Source organism: Hyperoodon ampullatus, assembly GCF_949752795.1.
Source record: "Hyperoodon ampullatus genome assembly, chromosome: 15".
Lineage (NCBI taxonomy): Eukaryota > Metazoa > Chordata > Mammalia > Artiodactyla > Ziphiidae > Hyperoodon > Hyperoodon ampullatus.
In genome coordinates, this window is record NC_136928.1 from 47295997 (window position 1) to 47323265 (window position 27269).

The 27269-nt window shown below is 37.9% G+C and overlaps 1 protein-coding gene across 33 annotated transcripts in view; it reads left to right on the top strand.

The window, feature by feature from the left end:
* NRXN1 (neurexin 1) overlaps positions 1-27269 on the top strand; it is a gene marked incomplete at both ends in the record, with an annotated part of 1144386 nt that overhangs the window by 631076 nt on the left and 486041 nt on the right. The gene's annotated exons all lie outside the window — the stretch shown is intronic.

Here is a 27269-nt window from a genome sequence, read left to right on the forward strand (position 1 = left end):
TTCTTCCACCAAACCTTCAAGGACATGTTATGTCTTTGTTAAGTAATAATTCTAATGAAATGTTAAGTAATAATTCAAAGTAATAAAAACACATGGCATAGCTGAATACAGAATAAAGATGCAATATAAATGTTTAAATGTATATGTATATATTAAAGGCACACTCAGGCATTTAAATTTCAGTAAATATTTGTTGAAGCTTGACTCAGATTCAGCAGGTAATAGAAGATGCAAATAAAGGTAGTCTAAGCAGTAATGGATTTTTTTATCCCTTAATAAAAAGTCTAGAAATAAGACTACAGTAGGACTGGTTAATTCAACAGTTAAAATAAGTCATCAGAGACCAGGAGGCTTTCAATCCTTCCATCTGATAGCTTGAGTGTGATAACTGTATGTGCTTTTATTGTTGCAAGTTGGTTAAACCTGTTCTAGGCAAAGAAGGGTGTTCCCTCCCACATATCAATTTTTATTAAAAAGGAAAACCTTTCTCTGAAGGTCCCCTTTATCTTTCAGCTCACTGGTGTTTTGGACTGAATATTTGTGTTGCCTCCCCCACCCCTCCGCCCAACTCATATGTTGAAGCCCTAACCCCCAATGTGATGGTATTTGGACATGGGACCTTTTGGAGGTAATTAGAGTTAGATGAGGTATGTGGGTGGGGCCCTCAGGATAGGATTAGTTCCTTATAAAAAAAAGAGACCAGAGCCCTTTCTCTATCATGTGAGGATACTGCAAAAAAACAGCCAACTGCAAGCCAGGAAGGCCCTCACCAGGAACTGAACCACGCTATTACCCTGATCTTAGACTTCCAAACCTTCAGAACTGTGAGAAATTAGTGTCCATTATTTAAGCCACCCAGTGTATGATATTTTGTTATAGCAGCCTGAGCAGACTAAGCCACTTCTCTTGACTAATTTAGATCAATCATGACTAAGCTATTGGTAGAGGTGGGTGTATCTTGCCTGAGTACATGGATAAAATGGAGGTTCTACTGGTCAGAAACAAAGGGACCGTATAGCTGTTGTAGAGACAACTATCAAAACCTGCTTCAGATAGCTTTGCAGGTATTATGGCCTCTGTTGCAATTATTCAACTTTGTTATTGTAGCATGAAAGCAGTCATACATAATATGTAAATGAATGAGTTTAGCTGTGTTTCAATAATACTTTATTATGGACAATGAAATTTGAATTTCATAATATTTTCACATGCCATGAGTTATTAATCTTATTTTGATTTCAATATAAAATATCCTGAAATGTAGTAAACATTCTCAGCTCTTATGCCACATAAAAACAGTCAGCAGACTAGATATGACCGGTGGGTTGTAGACTGATGATCCCTCATCTTAAGTAATGCTCAATTTCAGGGAGTGGAATGATGGAGAATATCAAATAAGAATGATCAATTAAAGAGCTAGAAGAAGAACCAAGGGAATATACAGAAAAAGGTTGGATTGAGTGATTGTCAAGTCACTGGTCAGAGAAGTGATTGAGGTAGAACCTAGACTGTCAGGGGAAATGAGGAAACAAAGCATGATAATTATGACAGCTTAAGTGTGATTAGTGGAGGGGAACAGAAAGGATTTCCTGTTTATTAAGTGGAATAATCAGTAGATAGACAAAGATTGAAGTTACAAAAAGATAAAGGAGATAATTAAAGAAAAATAGACCAGAGGAGGTAAGAGGGGATATTATTTATGTCACAGCTACAGGGTATGATCCTTGGAAGAATGCAGGCATCGTTGTTGACGGGAAGAGTGGAGGATGGAAAAATAGAGAGAAATTGTTGTGTGGTGGTAGTGATGTGTGTATTGGCAGCGCTGTCATCGCATGTGCTTGGGTTCCTTTGTGAATGAGACATAGAGTATTTTCTGAGCATATAAGAGAAGGAGTAGGAGTAAGAGCCTTGAATATGGAGATAACTTAGTATAGGGGCTGTCGTTAATGCATGAGTTTTAAATAAGAAGAATCAAAGGGTGTCCGAATGACGACAAGGTCCTATTAGGAATTAGACACCCTGACTTGTGGTAGTTGATACAGTCTCAGAGATTTTGAGATGTTCTTAGCTATGTTAAGAAAACAAACTGGGAAGCAGAGAAAGTAAGATTAGAAATTCACATACCTGATATGGAGAAATAGACAGGTTCCTTCTTCTCCAGCATTTTCCCTTTCACAGTCACCTAGAAATTGTTTGGGCATGGTATAGAGCTGTGTTGTTTAATATTGTAACTTCTAACCACATGTAGCTATTTATTTGTTTGTTTAAATTTATTTAAATTAAGTTTTAAATTTTAAAAAACAGTTAGTTGTACTAGCTGCATTTCAAGTGCTTAGGAGTCATCTATGGCTCCTGACTATTGTGTTAGACTGCTCAGATAAACAACATTTCCATCATTCTCAGCAGAAAATTCCATTAGACAGTGCTGGTATAGGGAATGGTTTTCTGTCTTTTTTTTTTTCACCTGTCCAGAGATCACTGAGATTACAGACAGATAATCAAAATTTGCATGTAGGTCCCCAGTCCAGGAACCTGAGAACATTGAAAAAAAAAAATGGTTCCAAGACAATCCCATGGCTCACCCTAGGTTAAGCTCTCCATCTTGACTGATAGGCAAACTGACAAAAATAGAATTCAACTGAGTGACAGTAAAGGATTTAAAACCCAAGGCACTGAAGAGAACAATGGGGGTGACTGTATTCATTCTGTTTCTTTTTTCTCCCACTCTCAAATTTTCACTTAATGGCTGAGTCACGTAGGTTAAATATGTGTGACAAGAGGGTATTCTGTTGTGTGTGAACATAAAGGGTACATGCTGAAATGCATAACATTAATATGTAAATCAATGCAATTTTTCATAATAGGGGTATAATGGAAATGCTTAAGAGATAACAAATGCAGGAAGTATTCAGATCAGTTTTTAGTTTTATAGCCCTTCACCTGATCACTGTGCTCCTCTTGTCTTATTCCATTATGACCACCACATGGATGGGGCATGTATGAGGCCATGATCTCAGAAACTGGGTTGATTCCTTTGGGAGAACCAGTAGTCGATTGCCTCAGTCATTCATTAGGTAGTGCTTACACACACAATTTTAGATATTGCACTAACTGCTCTTCAGTAGAAAAATTTTTTTTAATTATTACTATTTTTAGAAAGGTATTATGAGTTATTCTTGATCTATTTCTCCTGGATCTATTTTTATTTTCTTCAAAAATTTTTTTCAAGAGTATTAACTTTTTTCCCCTGAATAAAAATGATTTCTGTAATTTGGAGAAACTACGTACAAGCACACCTCGTTTTACTGCACTTCACTTTATTGCACTTCACAGATACTGCATTTTTTGCAGATTGAATGTTTGTGGCAATCCTGCATTGAGCAAGTCTATTGGCACCATTTTTCCAACAGCATTTGCTTACTTCATGTCTCTATGTCACATTTTGGTAATTCTCTCAATATTTCAAACTTTTTTGTTATTATTACATGTGTTACGGTGACCTGTGGTCACTGACCTTTGGTGTCACTATTGTAATTGGTTGGGGAAACCACAAACCACACCCATATAAAAGGGCCAACTTAATCCATGAATGTAGCGTTCAGACTGCTCCACCAACTGGTCTTTTTCCCATCTCTCTCCCTCTCCTTGGGCCACCCTATTCTCTGAGACACAGTATCAAAATTAGACGAGTTAATAATCCTACAGTGACCTCTAAATGTTTCAGGGAAGGGAAGAGCCACACATCTCTCACTTTAAATCAAAAGTTAGAAATGATTAAGCTTAGTGAGAAAGGCATGTCAAAAGCTCAGATAGGCCAAAATCTAGGCCTCTTGCCCCAAACAATTAACCAAGTTGTGAATGAAAAGAAACATTCTTGAAAGAAATTAAAAATCCTACTCCAGTGAAAACACAAATGACAAGAAAGCAAAACAGCCTTATTGCTGATATGGAGAAAGTTTTAGTGGTCTGATAGAAGATCAAATCATCCACCTGGTCACCCAAGCGCTCTGATGGAGATGTACAATGAGATTCATGTTGTTTTCATGCCTCCTAACACAACATGCATTCTGCAGCCCATGGATTAAGGAATGATTTTGACTTTCAAGTCTTATTACGTAAGAAATACATATCATAAGGCTCTAGTTGCCACAGATAGTGATTCCTCTGATGGATCTGGGCAAAGTCAATTGAAAACCTTCTGGAAAGGATTCACCATTCTAGATGCCATTAAGAATATTTGTGATTCATGGGAAGAGGTCAAAATATCGACATTAACAAGAATTTGGGAGAAGTTGATTCCAATTCCAATCCTCATGGATGACTTTGAGGGGTTCAGGACTTCAGTGGAAGAAGCAGATGTGGCAGAAATAGCACAAGAACTAGAAGTGGAGCCTGAAGATGTGACTGAGTTGCTTCAATCCCATGATAAAACTCTAATGGATGAGAAGTTTCTTCTATGGATGATCAAAGGAAGTGGTTTCTGGAGATGGAGTCTACCCTGGAAGATGTTGTGAAGATTGTTGAAATGGTGACAAAGGATTTAGAATATAAGATAGACTTAGATGATAAAGCAGCGGCAAAGTTTGAGAGGATTGACTCCGATTTTGAAAAAAGTTCTACTGTGGGTGAAATGTTATCATTGCCTGCTACAGAGAAATCATTGGTGAAAGAGAGTCAGTCAATGCTGCAAACTTCATTGTTGTCTTATTTTAAGAAATTGTCACAGCCATCCTGGCCTTCAGCAGCCATCACCCTGATGAGTCAGTAGCCACGAACATTGAGGCAAGACCCTACACCAGCAAAAAGATTAGGACTTAGTGAAAGCTCAGCATATGGTTAGCATTTTTTAGCAATGAAGTATTTTTTCATTAAGGTATGTACATTTTTTTAGACATAATGCTATTGCACTTGCACACTTGATAGACTACAGTATATACACTGGGAAACAAACAAAAAAATTGTGTGACTTGCTTTGTTGTGATATATGCTTTATTTTAGTGATCTGGAATGAAACTCCCAGTATCTCCAAGGTGTGCCTGTATACACTGACAGGCTCTCAGGTGACTGTCAAAGAGTTGTGAAAAATGATCCTATTATTATTTTACATTCTAAATATAACATTAAATAAGGAACTTTAAACTTATTTCTGAAAGAAGGTGCATGGCAGAAATATTGTTCTTTCATGGAAAAATTACATAAAATAAGTAAAGACAAAGGTCTTAGAATGCAGACATAGATTTTATTTAATACATACAGATTTATTTACTTACACAGTTACATATTGTTTAGACAAGCAATATACCCTGTTTATAAACACAAATATATAAATTAGGTACTTACAAGCTCTTAAGATGTTGGACAAATTGCTAAATTTCCCGGAACCTCTTTTTTCTCTTCTTTTCAAATGGATTTAATAACAGTATCTTTCTCACTGGATTTTTCTTCACATTAAATGAGACCATGACTGTCAGCCTCTCAGCATAGGAATAAATGTGCTAAAGCAAGGTTTGCCATTATTTTCTTATTGTTTTTTAAAGCCCCAGAGCTAATAAATGTTCAGAGATTCAAATCTGTATCAAACTGTCAGCAAAGCCAATCTTCTTCCCCCCTCCATGGTTAGAAAACTGCCCTTCTAATCATGTGCCAAGACACCACTCAGCTCAGGGATCTGGGCAGTTTACATGCAGCAGTCTTACAGGAACATCTTCTAGGGAAAATAAAATTAAATGAATATCTAATTGTATATGAAAGTAGTTCATAAAATAGAGCCGTTTAAATGTGTTTACAAAAATTCTTAAAAACCTCAGTTTTAAAAGTTCTTCTGAATGAAAATGTATCCCTTATTTTACTCTTAGTTCTAATTTGCCTCTGCCTTCGTTGTTCCTCCTTTTTTTTTTTTTTTTTTTGCGGTACGCGGGCCTCTCACTGTTGTGGCCTCTCCCGTTGCGGAGCACAGGCTCCAGACGCGCAGGCTCAGCGGCCATGGCTCACAGGCCCAGCCGCTCCGGGGCATGTGGGATCTTCCTGTACTGGGGCACGAACCCATGTCCCCTGCATCGGCAGGCGGACTCTCAACCACTGCGCCACCAGGGAAAACCCGTTGTTCTTCTTACTAGAGCTTCTCTTGAATGACAATGATCTAAAGAATTTGGGACTGAGTTCTTTTAGGGGAAGGAAGCAGCAGAACTTTGCCTGTAAAGAAGAGGGAAGTGAAACAGTGAGTCTGGCCTTAGAGTACCCATTTCAGATTCTTTTGTCCTCCTGCAAAGAGACTACTTGTCCTTCTATCCATTTTTCAAACTTAATATTCTAAATTTCAAATTCTAAACTTAAGACCTCTCTCTGAAGACAGGTATTTTTCTCATGACAAAAAATATCAAGAAAATGGGAATGAATAGGACACGAAGTTTTTCTTATATATTTGAAGATCCTACTCTTAGCCCTTGGGATTATGTCAACAGAACCAAAGGAAATACAGTTACTGACGGAAGCAAGGGCAGGGAGCAGTTTGAGTTCTGCCAGATTGATCTGTATTGAAGAGTTATCATTCTGAATTTGCTATAGAACATTATGACCTCCCATTTGGTTTTTATAACATCAGCACAACTTGTTAAGGAAAAATTTCTAAAGGTAGTGCTTAACCCACCAATGTCATACCTCTGTTGATATATCCCTAAAAGATACCCTGCAGTTATAGAAATCTACAATGAAAACTAGCCTAATGGTTCATATGTGCTCTAACTATATGATCAGAACAAAAAAAATCTCGGCGTTTCTGCTATTTCCAGATATGACAAGAAAGGTGAGAGGTATTAATCGGTTGTCAAATGTTTGTTTGTTTTTTTCCAGAATATCTATTGCATGGCTTCCGTCCCCAAATTAGACTATTACATAATTGCATATCAATAATTTGTCCTAAAGAAACATTCACTAACTTCATTTTAGTTATTATTGTGCAGCTTTATATATTTATAAACTGATGGCCTCTAATTTGGACATGGCCTATAAATTCCTGAGAGCACTACTTTATTATTAAAGTTATTTTACTGTTATTATAAATAATGAATTTGGATGATGTCATTAATTTAGTTTATTAGGTAAGACGGCTTGTAATTTGGATTCCCCCTCTTAGTTTGTGAGACTTCCCTGTAAAATTAATATCCCTCTTATAGTAAAGGATGGGGGAACCAAGACATAGCAAATTTGGCAGTAAACATACTGTCTTCATATGTTAAGACCAAAACATCCAAATGTCTCTTTCCCCCTTACCTGTACATTAAATGCTGTCACTGTACAACACAATTTTAAACTTTCAAATCTTGAAGGAAAGGCTGTGAATTTAGAGAAAGACTGCATGAGGCAAAGAGAATGTATATTTTGTCAGTTATGGTGGTGGTATGGGAAATAGACTCCATTTGCAATATATCATACCATAAATATACCTTGAGGTTTGGGTGAATGCTGTTCTTTGGCATGGGTCAGGGACTGAATTTGCAGTGGAATTTTTCAGGGCTGAATGCAACAAAAATAACTGCTTCCCTCAGGGAAAATGAGAGGGGAAATTTTACAAGACTGACGTCTAAAGAATTGGTACATTAGATGTGGAAATTGTCCTGGTGGAACTCACTTATGCTTCTGAGATTTCTCTCCATTCTCAAATAAATCTCATTGTGCACTGGGAGGTGTGAATATGGAAAACAAGATGACACACCATGTTGCTGTAGAATTGTGCAAAGTATGTGGTATGCTTCTTAAAATTCGTTTATGAAATAAATCAAAAATTAGATTAACTGTAAGGAGGATTTTTGTTACATTAAGTGAATTTTTAAAAAGTTTGTCTTCCTATGAAAATGAATGGTAGGACACTAATGTTTTTAATTGATAAAAGCCATCTATGCCATTTGGCTTTATTAGCAGAACTAGATCATTCACCTAGACAGTCTCTTGTAGTTGCAGTAACTAAAAAACACTATTGGTGGCATCCGCAGCCCTTTAAGCTTTAGCAGTTGGAGCTCTATCCCAGAAAGTTAGCCTCATAAGCTTCTCTAATAAGAAAAGTAAAACTTGGAATTTCCACAAAACAGTTTAGAAAATCATAAAAGACAGGATGGGTTTACCAGGAAGCGCATGACTCATATCCTTCCAATAATATCATTTTATTTCAGGCACCACAAAAGCTGTAAGTACAAATAGTTACCTACTGAAAGTATTTTAAAATGTCCCTGCAACCAGTATCATTGAGAGATGCGGAAGGTGGGATGTGATAAGGATGTCCACAATTTTGCATGCCCAGTGAGCCTCCGTTATTGTAGCCTACATTTTCTGTTTTTGAAAAATAGGACTAAAGTAATGTTCAAGGGACTCTAGGAAAGAATGGCGCTTCTTGGAAAAGTGAGCGGGTTTGTCAGTGGTGCCCCTGTCAGGGGTGACCTGTGACAAGCACATCTCTTCGTCTCAGAGGCACCACGCTTCTTTGGAAATCCTTAGATCAAACTCACAAGAAAGAGGTGTTAAATGTGTCACAGGGAACCAGCCAAAGCGTTTTAACAAAGAAAAACAAGTCTAGAACAAAAAGTGTGTAGGATTCAATATCACACTCTTAATCTTAATTTACAAAGATGAAGCCGTACACATCCATGGCCTCATTCTGGCCTTTAATACCAAAAGTGTTTTCTACCTCTCCCATACCTACTTTACCTGCCTCCAAAGCCTTCCCAAGAAAGGGGATGGACATTAAGACAAGTAATAACTTACAGATTATAAAGCCCGCAGCTAGACAGTAGCTGTTAGGACAGGAAGTTTGGTGGGTAGAATGGATGTTAATAATTTAAACAAGCCATAAGATGAAACTTAGATATCCAGACATGTAGGTTAAATGAAGGCAAGACATTGATCGGAATGTAACAAAAAGGAGTTTGTTCCAGTATAAAGTCTTAGCTTCCCAGTTGTTATGAGCAACTACTGGCATATAATAGAAGCAATTGTGTTTTACTGTTGCATCTTAAGATCTTGACAGAATATTTTAAAACTAATTATTTCTATCACAAAAGAGCTCAGGAGACAGTGGCATGCTCATTGAAGTTTGGCATTTTTAAATTTTTCTAGCAAAATGCATGATATGGCCTGAAGTGGTGGTATAAATTACAGCCTGTTTCTCAGCAAGACTTTTCTTATTACTGAGACCTGGTATCTTGTTTCTAAATAGTTAGGCAACTTTAAATCAAAGTGGGAAGATTTCCCACTTGTTACTAAAAAGACTGAAGAGCATTAGTGAATTAATAGAGGAGATGCTTCTTTTTTTTAAATATAAATACATTATTATACAGTAGGAAAAAACTTGCCTTTACTGTTATTAATCTGTCAGCAACCAGTTCATACAAGGTCAGAAAATTAGAATCAGAGCAAAGAAGCAGCCTCTGATACAAGCCAACGAGGCAGGTTTTTCGTACAAATATGAATCCAGGTCTTAAATCCATTAGAAATGGGTACAGTATTCTCCACAAAGCTTAACCTGGAATTAGGCATTATAAAAAGTGCTAATAGAAGCCATCTGATTAATTAAATCAAGTAGTGCTTATGCTGTTGTGTATGAAGAAAACTTTCTTTAGTGTCACAGATGATGCCAGCTGGCCTAGCTGGGGCTTTGTCATTGATTGTTGGGGGGCTATTGTTGGAAAGACCCTTGCCCTCACTTGTTATACTCTTTCTCTAAACCCCTGTGCTCAGGCAGCCTAACTCCTCCACTGGAATGGGGCAAACTGGATCTCACCCCAGGGCCTTTGCACCTGCTTTTCCCTATGCCAGACACCAGAGTGATCACCCAGCTACCAGAATGACTGGCTTGCTCTCATCTTCAGATCTCTGCTTAGATGTCACCTCTTCAGAGAGTTCTTTTCTGACTCTTGGCTATCTTTTTTTAAATTATGCTTTCTTTTCCTCAATAACATTGACTATTGTCACTATTTGATGCCTTACTGTGTGTCTTCCTATCACCACTAACCACCTCCAACACAAGAATGTAAGCTCTCAAGGGCAGGGACTCTGCCTTCTTCATTACTATAGCTTCAGCTCCTAATAAACATACTAGGTGCTCAATAAAGATTTTTGATTAATGAATTAATGATGAGAATATTTTCCATATTCTATTTCTGGTTTCATTTCCAGAACAATGGAGCAGGTACGATGTTCTCTCTCTCTTCATTTCTAGTAGTTTAGCTTGTTAAGGTGACTTGCCTTCCAGTTGCTAAAGGTAGAAGAAGGTAGTCCATTGAGGACACAAAGCCAGATGGCACTGATGGGTAGTCTGACAGAGTAGCACTAGCACTTATTGCTGAGGGAAAGTCAGTGAGGTGGAGCATGTACAACCAAAAGAAATGAGAGTTGACCGGAGAGGATTTGATCAACCCCAATTATTTGAGAACTCCCAATATATTCAGAAATACATATTTCATGCTGGGGAATATATCCACATCTCTGCTTTCAGGGGCTTACTTCTGGATATAGGAGTAAGATAAGTCATGTGAAAGAACCACAGATTCAATGACAAAAGTGAAGACAGAATTCCAGGAAGGAGAGAGAACTTGAGCAAATATAGGAAGGCAGGAGAGGAAGATGTTTCACTGAGGAATGGATAAGTAATTCTGAGTTGTCGAAGATTCAAAGCAGAAAACTGTGGGATGATGGACTGTAAATATTAGTTTATGCCAGATTGTGGTGAAATTTGAAGGCGAGGCTTTAGATTTTGTAGTTTGACTAGTGAGGCACGTGTTTTCAATAGGAATATGCTAGGTTTAAAGTGACATTTAAGGACAATCAGTATAACATCAGTGTTCAGGCTAAAGCAAACTTGCATATGGAACTGAGAGTGGTCAGGAAGTCTGGGGAAATTTTTGCACATATTTTATGTCTAAAGATAGTTCTGTGTAACCACCTGGTGTATGTCTTCTATTAGCTGATCTGCCTCTCAGCTTTTGCTGTGTTACTTACTATATTTATGGTTCTGGTTTGCTGTGGTCAAACCGACAATTCTCTGAGAAACAGCACATCACTAATCAAACCTTCATCTGCACTTAGATAAGTAATTGTGTTAGACTGATTAGCGGTTGTGAAATATCCTGCAGTGCTTGTGTGTTTTGAATACAAAATCTAGACTAGACCAACATACAGCCAACGCTGCAAACAAAATTGGATTAGCCAGACTGAAATGGTAACTTCAACTGAGAAACAAGTCATCATGAGATTTCTTGCTTGAGCTTGCCAGTTCAAAGTCCAGATATGATACTTGCTTCCATATGTACTAAAATATTTCTAATAATGCCAGTTCTAAAGAAGATCAGTTTTATTTTTGTTTGGCTTCATGGTTTGCCTTTCTCTAGAAAAATATTCAGCTCATTGGTAATACATGGTCCCTTATTAAATGGTTTACCTTTGTTTTAACTCTAGGCTATAGTTAGAATTCATGGGGACACAAATTGGTATTTTGGGAGGAAATTATGTCAATTATCATGTTACACTTTGTGCAGTTAGCATCTCTAACCTTCCAGAACCACACATTTGAATTGTACATTTTTTTTAAAGTTGGATATCACTAAATAATGTATTGTCTTGTAAATTATACATTTTATTTTGTAGCTGACAAGTTAAATGTGATGTCTCTCACTATCATTCATTTAAAGTCAAACATCCTAGCCCAGATAAGCTCCTTGAGAATGTGGGTCAGAGATAGTTCATTATGTGAGGAATTTGTAACTTTGAGAGCATACATGAAGGAGAGTTAGATGAGGAGCTCGAATTGGAGAAGTACAGAGAATATAGCCATATAGTGACTCTAAAGAGTTTGATTACTTATTTTTTTTTAATCAATGGTCACAGACTAATAAGCTGGCCGCACCAAATCATTTGCGGTTTGCTTGAATTGCCTGTTTCATTAAAGGAAAAAATTGGGAAAATAGGATAAAGCTACAGTGCTGATCTCTTCATGATGAATTATGCATCTTGCATGGCTGATGAGTTTGTCACTTTTTAACTTGCAACATTCACTTGTTTAGCTACAAAATCCACTGAATCGCTCTGTTTAGGAGTCCAAATATGCTAGTGCACATGGGTGATGTCATCCTGGAAATAATCCACATAGTTCAGTGGTTTTGAAGATAAATTGAAACTTGCTAATTATATTCATTTTGTGAAAACTCAGATTAGAAAGAGACAGCCATATGCAAATTAGATACATGCAGCCCAACTGAATTATATTGTTTCATGTCTGCTTTCTAAATAATAGACAAGGTAACTATTCAGAATGATTCTTTTGAATCTTGTGACAAGCATGATGTATGGTGTTCCTAAGATGTGTTCTTTGCTTAATAGGCAAAAGAAAGGCTTTACTTTCTCACTGATCTAATATTGCATGAATTTATATTACAATGTAGCTCCACTTAGAATGTGAAGGGGGAGGGGAAAATAGATGAAAATTATATCTTACCAAAATGTACAACAGGTTTGAAAATTGCTATGTTAGCATGCAAAATGGAAAACCACAATTAATTGCTTTTCTTACTACAGACACCATAATGAACTTTGTAGAAATGTGACATATTACAACCTCACTGTAAAAGCCCTTTGACATTATGAACACCCAGGGGATGGGGGAGGGGGACAGACTTTTCTGCATTTGACATAAATCAGACTCTTTCCCCATCTAGCAATAAGAGATCAGTTGCAAGATATCTAAATAAGAATGTGTTAGGCTAGAAGTATAGAACTATGCAAAAAAAAAAAAACAACCCAAAAAAACCCCACCTCATCTGTTTTGGCTAGAGTGACCAGACACATCTGTTTGCTTGGAGAAGTCCAAATTTATTCCTGTTGTACTAGTGCTAATTATGAATTCTTCTACCTTTAACCATCATAAGAGTTCCTTTTTGTGTGATAAATTATGATTACACTAATAATGATTCACCATAGCAAACAGGGAACAAACTTACATGGTTGAGCATTCTTACCTCCTTTACCTTGATTCATTAGTGCATGCACAAGGAAATTATGGTTGACCAGAAGGGTATGTGGGTTGCATAGGATTTTCTTTATCACACAATGTTAAATCATATGATCCTTGGGGTACTCTTAAGTGAGATATTTCAAATGGTCAGCTTAATACTGAAGATAAATGAAGTAAGGTATCATGAGTACAGGTGGCTCATCTACATTGGTTTCTCCATTCACCAAAGTCAGGGAAATACAAACACTCCAGCAATAGTCCACAAAATCCAAAATAACTTTTGCTTGCAACAGAAACCACTCATGAGTTTTGTTTTTGTCTTTGTTGTACTTTTCATGGATACCTTCTATACCTCTACTCTTTTCAATGTTAATTTTCTTTATCTGTTTCTGTTCCCTCCTCTAGCTCTGTTATTTTTGTAGAAGGATGAGAATTCTCTGTGTTATGTTTGGTCTCTTTTATTCCTTCCCCAAATCCTCTCTATCTCTGCTCTCTTGCTTTCTTTAATATGGTTCCCATTACACATGTAAGGCTGGCCTGATCACTTGTTCTATCTCACCAGTGTGTTCAGATTTATTTGGTGCAATGTAGGAGTGTTAGCTGAGATATAGAGGAGAACTATTTCAGTGTTATTTGCACCAAATAAATTTGTGGCTTCAAAAAGTGCATTACCTTAACTATGAAATTTATAAAGTGTTCTCATAAGAGCGTGTATTAGGAGGAGATACAAATAGATGCTTCCTGTAGTTTTTGTAGCTGAGCATTATTTTCTTATCTTTTGTATTTTATAAGGAATAAAATTTAAGTATTTTCCAATTTATTCCAACTATTGTATCCATGCAAAGTTGTTTCATTTTCAATGTCTCCTCCCTCCTTCCTTCCTTCCCTCCTTCCCTCCATCCATCCTTCCTTCCTTCCTTCCTTCCTTCCTTCCTTCCTTATTTTCCCTGAAAACACATTGAGAAATAAAGAAAATTGGATAAAAATGTAATGGAATACCCAGAATAATAATAGGATACTACAAGTCAATAGCAGTTACTTGGATAATAATGGCACTTGTACTATTAGCATAAAACACTTTTAATACTGAGCCAAGATGAATCCGATGAGATTTCAGATTAGAGTCCAACTGATGCAGAGATGAGTTACAGGGTGTGAAAGTTTAGCTAAGCAGCCAAACTATCACATATTATGTCTGTGAATAGATATTCCAGGCTCCAAACCCATTACTGAGGATGCCTTCTGAAAGATGTATCTGTGTTCCTGCATCTCTTTCATATATACTATTTGTTCAAGCCTGGGATTCACTACCTTGATACTGGGATGATTTATACCTCTATTTCAAAACTGGAAGGAATTTCTTTTTTTTCTTTTTTTTTTTTTTTTGCGGTACGTGGGCCTCTCACTGTTGTGGCCTCTCCCGTTGCAGAGCACAGGCTCCGGACGCGCAGGCTCAGTGGCCATGGATCACGGGCCTAGCCGCTCCGTGGCATGTGGGATCTTCCCGGACCGGGGCACGAACCCGTGTCCCCTGCATAGGCACGCGGACTCTCAACCACTGCGCCACCAGGGAAGCCCTGGAAGGAATTTCTTGATCAAGTGGTGACATATGATTTCTAGGTCAGACTCAGGTCATTGGGTTCATTCATTTGATGACAGCCTTGCAAATCATGGCCCCCTCATTAATTGTATATTTTATCTTTACTTATAGACTTGACTTGGAAATTTTCAAAGGAGAATCAAAAGACTTTTGCAACAAAAATGATGAAAATATGATTAAAGTTATAAAAATAAAAATATTATTAAAATATAACAAAATATTTGTCAATTGATTATGATAAAAATATGATAAACTATTCATGTCTTTATACATGTTCATAGGTGTATTCACAGCAGGTTAATGGATGTGCTGCATATATTGTAACTCCTTTGTGATTATAGCATCCTAGATATTAAATATATATATATGAATTTTGGCCTGTATTTGAGAATAATTTCTCTATCACAGTGTAAAAGTTGATAATGGAGTAAAAATATTATTGATTGCCCTTGACCATTTGGGTGAGTTTGTTCTATGGGGTGAATTACAAAGGGAGTTTACCTGTACAAAGATATAACTTCCTTAAAATTCACTTTTTAGTGACAGTTATAAAGTCAAGAGAAAAGAACTAAATGATGATCAAGCTAATCAAAATGCACTGGGCTTCCTGGGAAGGCCTTAATCAAACTATCGGGTTTTTACCAACTACTTGTCAAATGCAAAGAACAGCTCCCTTTCTCAGGTGTCTTATTCATGTCAGTCAATCAATGAACATCTTTCTTCAGAGGTCTGACGACTGATAAATGTGCAATACCATTACACATAAAATAGAACATCTGCGTATTGAGAAAGGCAGCAGAGAGGGGAGAATATGCGTTGAGGAATGAGTCTGAACCAAATTCTTTCTGGATGATCCTTCATGGGCAGGTATAGTTCAGAGTTGCCCATTCAAGGCTCAATGGTGACCCCTGTTTGGTTTAAAGGTATAAGAAGAGGTTTGCCTTCAGTGGTCCAAACAGAGACCCTCTCCCTTCTTCACATTCCATCAACTACTGGTTTCATCTCCTAAATAACTCTAGAATACAAGAGGAAAAATCCATCTTTTTCCCTTCTCCAGATTTTATGGTGCTTCAGGTCATCATCAGGGTGACCTCTCAAGTAGACTCCTGGAACCAGTAATCTTTCTAAAATGTCATTTCATTTTCCTGCTTACAACTGCCCAGTCCCCAGTCCCCATGTGGCCTTCAGGATGGTCCTTCTCTACTTGACCCTCAAGGCCATCATCTAGCATTTTTACCTCACCAGCCCTATCTGTGCCTCATCCCCTCTTTGTACTTAACACTTCTCTTTACACCTCTGAACTTCTTGTAGTTCCTTGGATAAGCACTCTTTGGACTTAGCACATGTTATTTCCTCAACATGTTTCTTCATTTCTTTAATCTTTACTCACTTTCCTAGGCCTAAATTCAGAAGCTGCTGCTTTAAGAAAGCCTTGCCTGCCTGCTCCCCGCCATGCAAGTTATGTGCCCCTCCCATATGCTTCCAAAGTATTTTTACACTTATTTAGATTATGATTGCTAGGTTGTGTTCTGATCCATCAGCCTCTGTGTAAGCATGGAGTTTGTCTTCTGAACTAAGCATGATCCCTATTACCAAGCAGAATGCCAGTTCTTTGGAGAAAGCAGAATGGCAGTCCTTAGGACCAAGCCGAATACGAGGGTTCTAGACATTGTCAAAAATCATGGGTGGCTACTTTCTCTAGACCAGGACAATTTTGCCTTCTATCAATATTAACAGAGAAGCAGAAGTTTTAGTTTAACGATAAACACAGTGATGAGTCGAAAAGGTTTTCTACTGCCCCTTTTATCCTCTACTCAATAGAATATTATGCAGTATTCAGATATTTCCACATCTAGTTCAGTATTCTGTTTGTGAAATCTCTTTTGTTTGAAATGTCCAAGCAGATCAAAAGCATACGGCCCTTATTATTTTTTTTTTTTAAGTTCTTCTTTTTGGAGGTGGGGAGGAAGGCAGATACAGAGGGAACAGCCCACAGCTGGGCATCTGCTTGTAGGGAAGAGCGGTTCTGGCCCTTGTAACGTTACTAGAGGCAGAAATGAAATTCAATCACGATTTCTTTCCTCATTTTATTTTATTTATTTATTTATTTTTGGCTGCATTGGGTCTTCGTTGCTGCACGCGGGCTTTCTCTAGTTGCGGCGAGTGGGGGCTACTCTTCGTTGCTGCGCATGGACTTCTCATTGTGATGGCTTCTCTTGTTGCAGAGCACAGGCTTTAGGCGTGCAGGCTCAGTAGTTGTGGCACTTGGGCTCAGTAGTTGTGGCTCGCGGGCTCTAGAGCACAGGCTCAGTAGTTGTGGTGCAAGGGCTTAGTTGCTCCGTGGCATGTGGGATCTTCCCAAACCCGTGTCCCCTGCATTGGCAGGCGGATTCTTAACCATTGTGCCACCAGGGAAGTCCCTCTTTCCTCATTTAAGGCGGGTTCAATGGGCAGGTCCCTCTCTGAATTTTAGACATAATAGTAAAAAGCAAGCTGTTGCTTTTTTTTTTTTTTTTGATTAAGATTGTGAAATGAAACTGCTTAAACATTACAGATTCAATTCATTACAAAAATGCCAACTGTAGCTTTCTGAGAAAGGTGCACACATATCTTAATAAAAGGTTATAATGTGTATTTCCATTTTACTCATAAAAGAGAAGGAAAATAAAAATCATTAACTCTATAGTGAATGAAAGAGGGCATGAATCTGAAAAGGGCTATTTGGGGAGGTCACCTGGGAGAAATAGTGGGAACTCAATTAATCTAAACAGGGTGGAGGCCAGCCTTCACATTAGTGCTCTCCAGCCTTCTTGCAACCTATTCTTCCCAACTTTTCCCTCCCCTGTCTTCCTTCTGTCTCCCTCCCTGTTAAATTTCATTTTCTCAGTGAGGCCTGCTCTGATGACTCTATTAAAACTTAAAGTCACTTCCACAACTTCCAAGTCTCCCACTATCTTTACTGGTTTATTTTTTTTCCATAGGACAGAAGGCCATCTGTTTTACCACATAGCTTATTTATTCTGTTTATTGCTTATCTCCCTTCCTTAGAATGTAAGGACAGGCAGTGTTGCCCATATTGTTTACTGTGGCATCCCTAGTGCCCAGGACACGGCTGCCATAGAGTAGACACTAAACAGATTCTTGTTGAATGAATAAATAAACCTTACTTGTAGTTGGTCTACAGTTTTCTGGTTTGTATTTGTCCCATCTGAAGCCTTTCAGTTCTCTATCTATTCTATTTTTCTTTTATTCTCATCTCAGAAATAAATAATTCAGCCAATATATCTATATTACTTCTCCCATTGCTTTTCAATTTCTCAATTTTTCGAATATCCCTGATCTGTGAAAGAAATAAAAGGAGGAAAAGACATACACAGATAAATATAGAGATAAAGAAATTAAGATACCTTCAATCTTCAACTTAAAAAGTTTACATTAATCACAGCTCTGAATGTGTTGTTTGCACGTCATTTTGGATTTTGAAGTATCCCTATAGTGGTTTAATGCACACACGTGTACATGATTGTACACACACCACAGACACACAGACAGATAGACATACACATGCTTACACAGTAGGCTCCACTTTCCCCAAAAATCTGAGCTCAGAGAAATCAGAAGCAGCTTTTGGTATTAAGCAACCTGATAATAAACTCCCTAAGGAAGACTGTTTAAAACATGTCCATATTCTTCACATTGAATAGATTTGGTTATTTCTTTTTTTTTTTTTTTTTGTGGTACGTGGGCCTCTCACTGCTGTGGTCTCTCCCGTTGCGGAGCACAGGCTCCGGATGCGCAGGCTCAGCGGCCATGGCTCACGGGCCCAGCCGCTCCGTGGCACGTGGGATCTTCCCGGAACGGGGCACGAACCCGCATTCTCTGCATCGGCAGGCGGACTCTCAACCGCTGCGCCACCAGGGAAGCCCGATTTGGTTATTTCTAATCAATAGCATTGACACTGAATAGATTTGGTTATTTCTAATTAGCATTCATTCTAAGTTTAATTTTTTTCATACTATTGGGTAACTACTAACAATTGCTCATAAAAGTAGGAATAGGGAATTTGAAAGTCATTCACAGTGACAAAACTAACAAACTCCTACAGATTTTGTCCATTTTTCTTTATGTTTTTGAGTAATTAGACATGTCACATTGTGCGGGACCATGTCATGAGATCTTCTTGAATTAATGCCAAATGTACAGTCTAACTATAAGTGAAAAATCATTGGTCCTGCATCAATATTTATGATTATTTATGATGTTATTTAGCTAATTACAGTTAGAGAGACCTTTATAATTTTTACCCAGTAGCTTATTTCATGTTTGCATTTTTTCAATCTTGTGATTAAAACAGATATAAATGGCAAATGACATCCCTCTGTTTAACACGCCACATGCCTCTAGTGAGACTATAGCCTATCATGCTATAGATCTGAAGATTCAATTCACATCATTATCCACGCTTCATCAGAACATCCACAGAACCTCTGCAGTGCACGCTAGGCATGTTGGAACAAATGATATCTTCATCACAGCTTCTGATAGTCACATTATGCAACAGCTTGTTTCAACCAATCCATAATGTACTTTGTCAAACAAGTGAGGTGAGAATACAGTGACTCAATTCCATGTAAGCCATGAAAAAACATACCTTCTACTGTAACCTCTGGGTTCTTGCTGCTAAAGTTCAAAGAACAAAGAAATGAGTTCTGTGAATGGGAAAATGGATTAATCTGTGGAGTTAAAAATAACTCTAATTGACTTAATGTGAACTTTGTATTCTGATTTTATACAAAGACCTCCAGTTAATAATAATTGTTTTCTTTTTCATTCTTAAGAAATAAGAAAATCCATCACATACCCTGCTTCTAGGAAGCTGTTGCTTTCTGTCATTCCGTGTTTTGTGTCATTGTCTTTTACTTCATGGAGAACCATATTTCATGCATCTGCTCCACTTTTAGTTATAAAGTGTCAAGGGAGTGGTGGGAAAGGTTAATGGTATCTGTGAGATTTAATAACATTTTTTATTGTAAATCATTTCTGGTATGTGTAGGAATGGTTTCCAAAGTTAATAGGCTTCACATGAACTTTGCTGAAGTCCAGCATCAGCCGTCTTCACAATTTTTACATTGTATTGATATACCTGGTGTTCTTACACTCACATTATATGTGAATTTTATGTATATTACATATGCACTTTAAAAATAATATTTATGGAAATTCAAAGCACAATTATTCATTTATTTATTCATTCGTTTTGCTGAGTACATACTATGCTGGCCTTTGTGAGAGAAAAATGAGTGTGTGAATAGTCCCTGCCTCCAGATGTTTACTTGGGAATATACAACATATGACAAGAGTTTGTTGATATATATATACGTGCATCATACCTGTGCAGTTCACATCCTACCTACTTCTGAGGGGCAAATAGGTACAAAATAAACTCATAATAGATGGTAGGTACGGCAAGTGTCACGTGTGTGTTTTAGAAAATAAGAACAATAGGGATTCAGAAAAGGAGGAGAGTACACAGGCCAGAGAGCAGGGAAAGCTTTGAGGAGGAAGTGAATCTCAGCCAGACCTTCAAGTTCTATTAGCTGTTTTCAGGAAAGAAAGTAATTTGGAGAGATACCCTAGCTTTTCCTTTGTTCCATCCTCAGTGTCTAACAGAGGCCTTAAAAATTGCTTAGTAAATCAGAGAATAGGATTGTGGAACTTCTGTATCCTTGCCTGAATGCAGGGGAGGAGGAGGGATAGAGAGAAGGGTGGTAGCAGGTCAAGGACTGAGGGGAAGGGCATAGAACAAAGAGAGCAGTGTGGCAAGAGTAGAGGGTTCCTGTAGGGAATGTCAAGATGAGGTTGGACAGGTGTTTGAAGGCAGAATGGAGGGAGACTTGGAGACTCTGGACTCTGTCCTGTTCCTAATGAAGGAGCAATGAATATTAAAAATACTCTTAACTGAAGAGTAACATGATAAAACTTTGAAAAAAGATCTGTCCACTTATAAGTAATTGCCTAATCATATCTGTCAGATAACATATAATTTCATCTCATAGCAAATTTAATGATTTGCATATGTTGACAAAGCACTCTACATTCTCTTGCTTGAAACTATTGGAGTGAACTTAACATTGTGTCATCTGGGAAACTAAAATCTGGAAAATCAAATAAGTTGGTGGTAGCAGAGCTAAAATCAAAAAGGAGGTTTCTTATTCTAAGTCTTTAACAACTGTACAATTATCTACTCTTTAGAAGGTTTAAGCTGGTCCAGATGATGCTGTCACAATGAAAGAAGAGGATGCTGAAGTTTATCTCTTTAGTCTTGTAGTTTTGGAAATGGAAAGCCTAGTTATAACCAAGAGATGCAAATGGCTACTTTCTCTTACCCTACAGCACCACCCAAGAACACAGCTAGAGAAGCAGGCTTTGTTTGCAGGACAGGCTTAGCCCAAGATCATCAGGAGCCAAACAGAAACAGAGAGTCTATTTTATTTTATTTTATTTTATTTTATTTTTGTTATCATTGGCTTATGAAGTCATATGAGTAAAGGAGGATGAACAGATTGGGTCAGAAAATCTATAAGGCCTTGAAACTCTAAGTATGGGGAGAATGGTGTTTGACTCTCCCGAGGGGAGCAAGCTCCATCTGTGAGATCAAAAGACAGATTTTTACAACATTTGGTGGGGAGGGTTAAGCATTTGGAGACCATATGGAGATTATATAGGAGAAAAATCAAGGGGAAAGCTGCGTTTTTGGCTTTGGCATGCACCAGACTTGAGCAGGTCTATAAAGAACGCCCCGCCAAAGATAAACCAGAATGCCACTCCAAAAACTCCATATGTCAAAATTGTCTTTAGTGTTCTCAGTTTTTGTATCAGCAGTTTCAATTTAGTCTCCTCATTCTATTTATATCGTTCTGAAAAGGTACAATCAGATTAAGAATATATAAATTATATATATATATATAGAGAGATGGGGGGTGAGACACTTGAATTGGCATAAAGCATTCCCACCCATTAGCTCTAGCTATTGGGAAGGGAGGGGGCAAAAGAAAGTGCAATATGAACTGTAAATTATTTTCCAACACACATATGCACGTGCATGCACATACACACGCACGCACAAAATCTATGTTAGTACAAAATGTTTGGGGGCCTTGGGCTTTGGAGTCTGTTGAAGAATATATTTTTCACGGCTGTTGCATACTCTCTAATCTCAACAAACACTTAAATAGTGCCAACTAAGCAAGAGGAAGTAGCCCAGAGTAATTAAAGCCAGCTGAGAGCCAGGCTGTTCCGCAGAGCCCCAGCTGTCTTGTGGAGGCTATGCGACCTTGGGCAAACACTCGCTTCCTCAGCTGCATTTCCATCATTGGTAAAATGAAGATGGAAACAGTGCCTAGAGTTGTGGTGAGCACTAAATGAGATAACACATTTTGTGCGCATGGTAAATGCTCAATAAATATTCTTTATTACTGTGATTATGTGCCAGGCATAACCTCAACCAGACTCTCATTGCTGCTTGGAAATTCTTGTATTAATCTGTTGTGGACTCTAATTTGTATTCCTCACAGTGGCCCTTAAAACTATTTCACCCAATTTATCACCTTATTCTCACCAGACTTTCTCACTCTAGATAGTGAGACTTGGGGGGCTGGGATTACAGCTTATTTATTCTTATATTTCCCAGATTGACATATAGATGGTACACACTGAAAACACTTACTGAATGAATATGTGAAGGACAGCAAGTCTTTACTGAGTCCACTGTCTTTATTTAGCATATAATCTAATTGGATGGGAAAGACAAACATAAAAAGAATAATATCATGCAAATAAGAATCCAGTGAAGCACAAGCTTTGTACAGAGAATAAAGACTATGGTGTTGAAGAGAGGAATGATAGCAGTGAGGCTGAAAACAGTGAGTTGAGCCAGAATTTTATTTGTGTCTTGAAGGTTGTGTAGTTTACATATGCAGAGGGGATAATGCTATCATTGCCTGTGAGAAGTCATTGTACATTTCTGAGCAGAAAAGTGGCGGGTTGATGACAGAAATGTTCAGAGGGGACTAGTCTATAAAACCTTTAAAGATATCTTGGGACAAAGAAAGAAAATGTTACACATGTTTTTAAACGTAAATCTTTTAACTTTATAGAGACGCGGACGATTATAGAAACAATCTAGGTTTTCCCATCATTTGTCAGATTAGAAGACTGAGACCATAGGAATTTACAAATTAAAAAATAGGGAATTTACTAATTCTTAAAAGATGTGTAATGAATAACATCCATAGGCTTATCATAGTGTCTGCAGGAAATAGCCTCCCTTTTCATTCCCTGTGACCCAGAGGTGGTGGGTAAAGCTGTAGGCACTGGAGTCAGTGTTCTAAGTTCTCAAGCCTGTGAGTTGAGGTCTTCCTGTTTTCCAGAATGATCAGTCAACGTACAAATTGAACTTCATAAATTCACCGTGAAAAAGGGATACTGCATGGGTTACAATTGTATTTGAAGGTTGGACTTATAGCCTGGTTGGTAGACTCGCCCCCAAATAGATCATTCCTTTTAGCCAATGGTTTCAGAGGTACATGGAACAGAATTAGTCATCAGATAAGAAGAACCAGAGGAAAAATATTATGCAATCACTCTCTCTGCATTAAACAGAAATGCTGAACTCAAAGTCATTAATTATGCATGTGGACCTACCTGATACCTGTATGTCATTAGTTTATAATGAATGTAAGTCTCCTTTCCTGGCTCTTCACTCAGATCCTACTGACATCTGGCTAGACATGGCCATGAAGATCCCTCTTGACTGCAGAGTCAAACAGTAAAATTTATGCAGAGATAGGGTTTCTCACTGAAAAGTGGATGTCATTAAAGCAGGGTGGGATTTAGGTGCTGTCAACAAAATGCCCAAGAGATAAGGAACAACATTTTGGAAAAGACAATCAAAACCATTTTTGTTTAACATTGCCTTTGAATTTTCACAAAAGATCCATACAGGCTTTAAAAGTATGTCTTTTTTCCTAAGGGTTAACTTTTTCGTCTTTGTTTCTTGCTTTTTAATAGATCGAATTTACAAATGTGTCTTCTCCTGAAAGTTCCATCATGTTTTATGGTGGTTTTCCCATCCTCTCTCCTCCCAATAGATGTGAAACCATTATTGAAAGACTTATTGCCAGAGGTGTCAAGAGTTTATAGAAAGCAGAAAACATTGGGAAAACATGATGTGAAATCAAAATTAGGGATTGAAAAGGTATCAGAGGAGGAGAACTAACATGAAAAATTATACGCTCTGGAGCAAGACTCCAGAACTCACATTCTGATTCCACTACATACCAGCTGCATAATCTTGGGCAAGTGATTTACCAATCTGTGCCTCAGTTTCCTCATCTGTGAAATAGTGATCATTACATTACCTGCCATGAAGGGTTTTGTGAGGAGTAAATTAACTAATACAGGTAGGGCACCTTGAAAAATGACTGACAAATGGGAAGTATGTATTAAGAGTTAGCTATTACTATTTTTCCTATAATTAGTTTTTATTTAGAGTACAATATTTTTATCATGCAAATCTGATAATTCCTCAGGAAATTTAAGCACTGAGTTTGAGTCATGTGAGTCAGGAGTCAACCTGAGCCATACCTAACCTAGGTCTTCTGGTTTCCAATTCTATTTGCAGATGGGGAGTAGAAAATTTGCTCTGGTGAAAACCAGATTTGTGTCAGTTCCCAAACCGAGTTCTGACCAACACGTGGATTACTTTAACACAATGGAAAGAAACTTTTGTTTATTTTCTTTGCAACCTTTTCTCTATGCTCAGGAAATCCCAGTGTCCCTAGAAGTTTGTGTTGCCTTTAAGGCATTTTCGTTTTCTTTCCAATTCTTGGAGTTTGTCAGTGTGTAAGCCAAAATGTAGCATTCGAGCTGAAGGGACAGCATTGTTTGCAATAGGATTGTCTTTTCTATATTGTCCCTAATTCCCTCCTCTAAAAGGTCTTTGCTTCCTGTGTTAGGCAAGCACACACATTGAGCCTACATCTCCATTCAGTATCAACAAAGAAACTTTTCTGTGTCGAGGGATATCTATCTGTAAATGTACAAGTGGAAAGATCCCTAAGATCTTACTTTAAATGGAAGCTACAAGAAACTGTGTATATCTTGTAGTTCAGGCCTGATATAGTGTCTATGTAAAAGATTTGTGAAGGGTGGAAGGAAAGAAAATATCACATACATCCTGTCCTCTTTTTAAAGTTTCCCTTCTTAGCGTAGTGAGCTGGGGAAGGGGTAGTTTTTCTGGACCAGAACATTTGTCCAGAGTATCTGGAAACAAAGCTTTTGGCAAGAGAAAAGAGTGCCAATATGAAGAGCCTAACAGAGAAGCTCCCCTGTGCCTGTGTGCTTGTGTTGGGTTCTGTTCAGTGAAGTGAACAGATTGGAACCCCCGGTACTCTCTCAGGTCAAGGTCCTTGTCCTCTACTCAAAAGCTTCCCTCCAGTGGAACAGGCAGTCAAAATTCCTACACTTCTAAGACCCCCTCCTCAGACCATCTCAGATCTTCAATGTCCAACTTTAGTGCCTGGGAACATATTATTTTTTTCATGTTTCCGATGGAGAGTTCAGAAAAGAAATTATACAAATTCTGAAATCCACACTTTTAGGGATTTTTACTGTTCTACAAGGAAGTAACCCGTGGACATTACTTGTGTAGCTAGAGCCTACATTTTAGGTAGAAAATAAGCTAAAGAAGATTGGACAGCCTCAAGAAGACACCTGAATCCTGAAATCTCTCCCACATCACACCTAAAACTCTTCACTCCTTGAAGTACATTAAGTTCCACTCATGAGCCTTTCACTTAGGTATATGAATTCCCCTGAAAATTCGGAGGATCCCCACAAGGAGGTTGCAAAAGACAGTCCACACCGCTTACTGTGCACTGGTTTAATCAGATGGCTTCACTCACCTGCCATCAGGGTACTCAATAATAGGAGAGGAATGAGTAGTTTTATAGCAAAAGCTGGTTATACAGGGACTATCCTGGCTGAACCACTGGTATTAAAGTCATGTAACCTATTATACAGAGCACAGCTATGGTATAAAACACCTAAAGGAAGAAGGCAGAGCGAATGTGTGCATGTTAAGGGTTGGGGGGGACATGTGGGACATGGGAGGATGTAAAAAGGGAACGGATTCCTTTCTCCCACCTGCCCACTCATCTTCCAAGTTTGGTTCACTTTAAAATTGTGCCTAGATAATTCTGTCCCCATGTGTTCCTAGTACAATGATCTAGTTCCAAGAACTAAGAGCATCGTATGGATTGGGTAGATTATATCTTTAGTGAAAGCTAAAGCTTATTAGATTTTTCAAAAATCTGATTAGATTTGAGTTGACTTTCTAAACTCTCTTCTAATTATATAATTGGCATTTTAAAGTTCTATCAACACAAGTAATAAGAGCAAATATAAAGTGTGCATGTATCATTGCCAATACAAGAATTTTCTTAAAATTTGTACTAAAAATCTATAAAAAATTTTGAAGTAATGTTATACAATATTATGTTTAGAAAAGTCAATTTTATTCTAGTCTCTTTTAAGACTCATGAAAATTAATTATCTTTTGCCACAGTTTTCTTTCCAATTTCATTTTTACAAGTAGTTGTCAATAGACAGTTAAAATAAGGCCAAGCCAAAAATACTCTTCTGTAAATGCTTACTAGATATCAACTGGTGTATATAACCAGAGAGAATTTATAGCCTAAACAGAGTGGAGTTTCTTAAACTTGAATGTGTATAACAATTACCTGGGGAGATTGTTAAAACGCAGATTCTGATTCAGTAGTCTGGGGTGAAATCCGAGGTTCTGTATCTCCAACAAGCTCCCAGGTGACCAGATGCTGCTGGTCTGCAGGCACAGGGCTAGAAAGCCAGGCAGTAGTGATTACAAAGTTAACAAGAAATTATCTTAATCTCCTTTACCCCTGTCTCCATCTCTCTTTTCATCAACCTGGAGTGACCTCTTTAATCATATAAGATATTCTTTGAAATAAGAAGAATTTGAGCAATACATATGGCTATCAAAGATAATGCAGTGAGTCCTTGGAAACCAGGTGATGTTACAGGAATTTGAATGTCTGCTTGCCTTAGCAACAATGCCTGGGAGGTCCAGCCTGGAGCACCTTCTGATGACTCTAAGGGAAGTTAGTTTAATTGTTAATGGAAGTGTCCCTCCCACGCTCATCCTTACATTCATACTCATATTTTGCTTAGTGCTGTAGCATTTAAAGTGCTTTTTCTCCTGTGTAATCTCATTTTTGCAACAGCCCTCTGCAGTAAATGGATGAATAATAATAATAATAATTTGCGTTATTATTATTATTTGCATTTTACAGATGAGGATTTGAGCAACATCACGTAATGATATAGAAGAGCCAGGGCTAGGCCTAGTTCTCCTAATGGGCTCTCGGATTGTTTAGACGTAACCCAATCCTACCCCCCACTCTCACTCCCGATCTTGGTTATGTAAAAAGAAATAGATAACAATAACACACACATTCCTTTCACTAAAGTGACTTGCTTGTTAAAAAACACAAAGCCCTCCTTTCTGTGGCTGGTCAGAGACCGATGTGCTCTCTGGAAGATACCACTTCCAAGATATCCCAGCAGGGGGCACTGTGG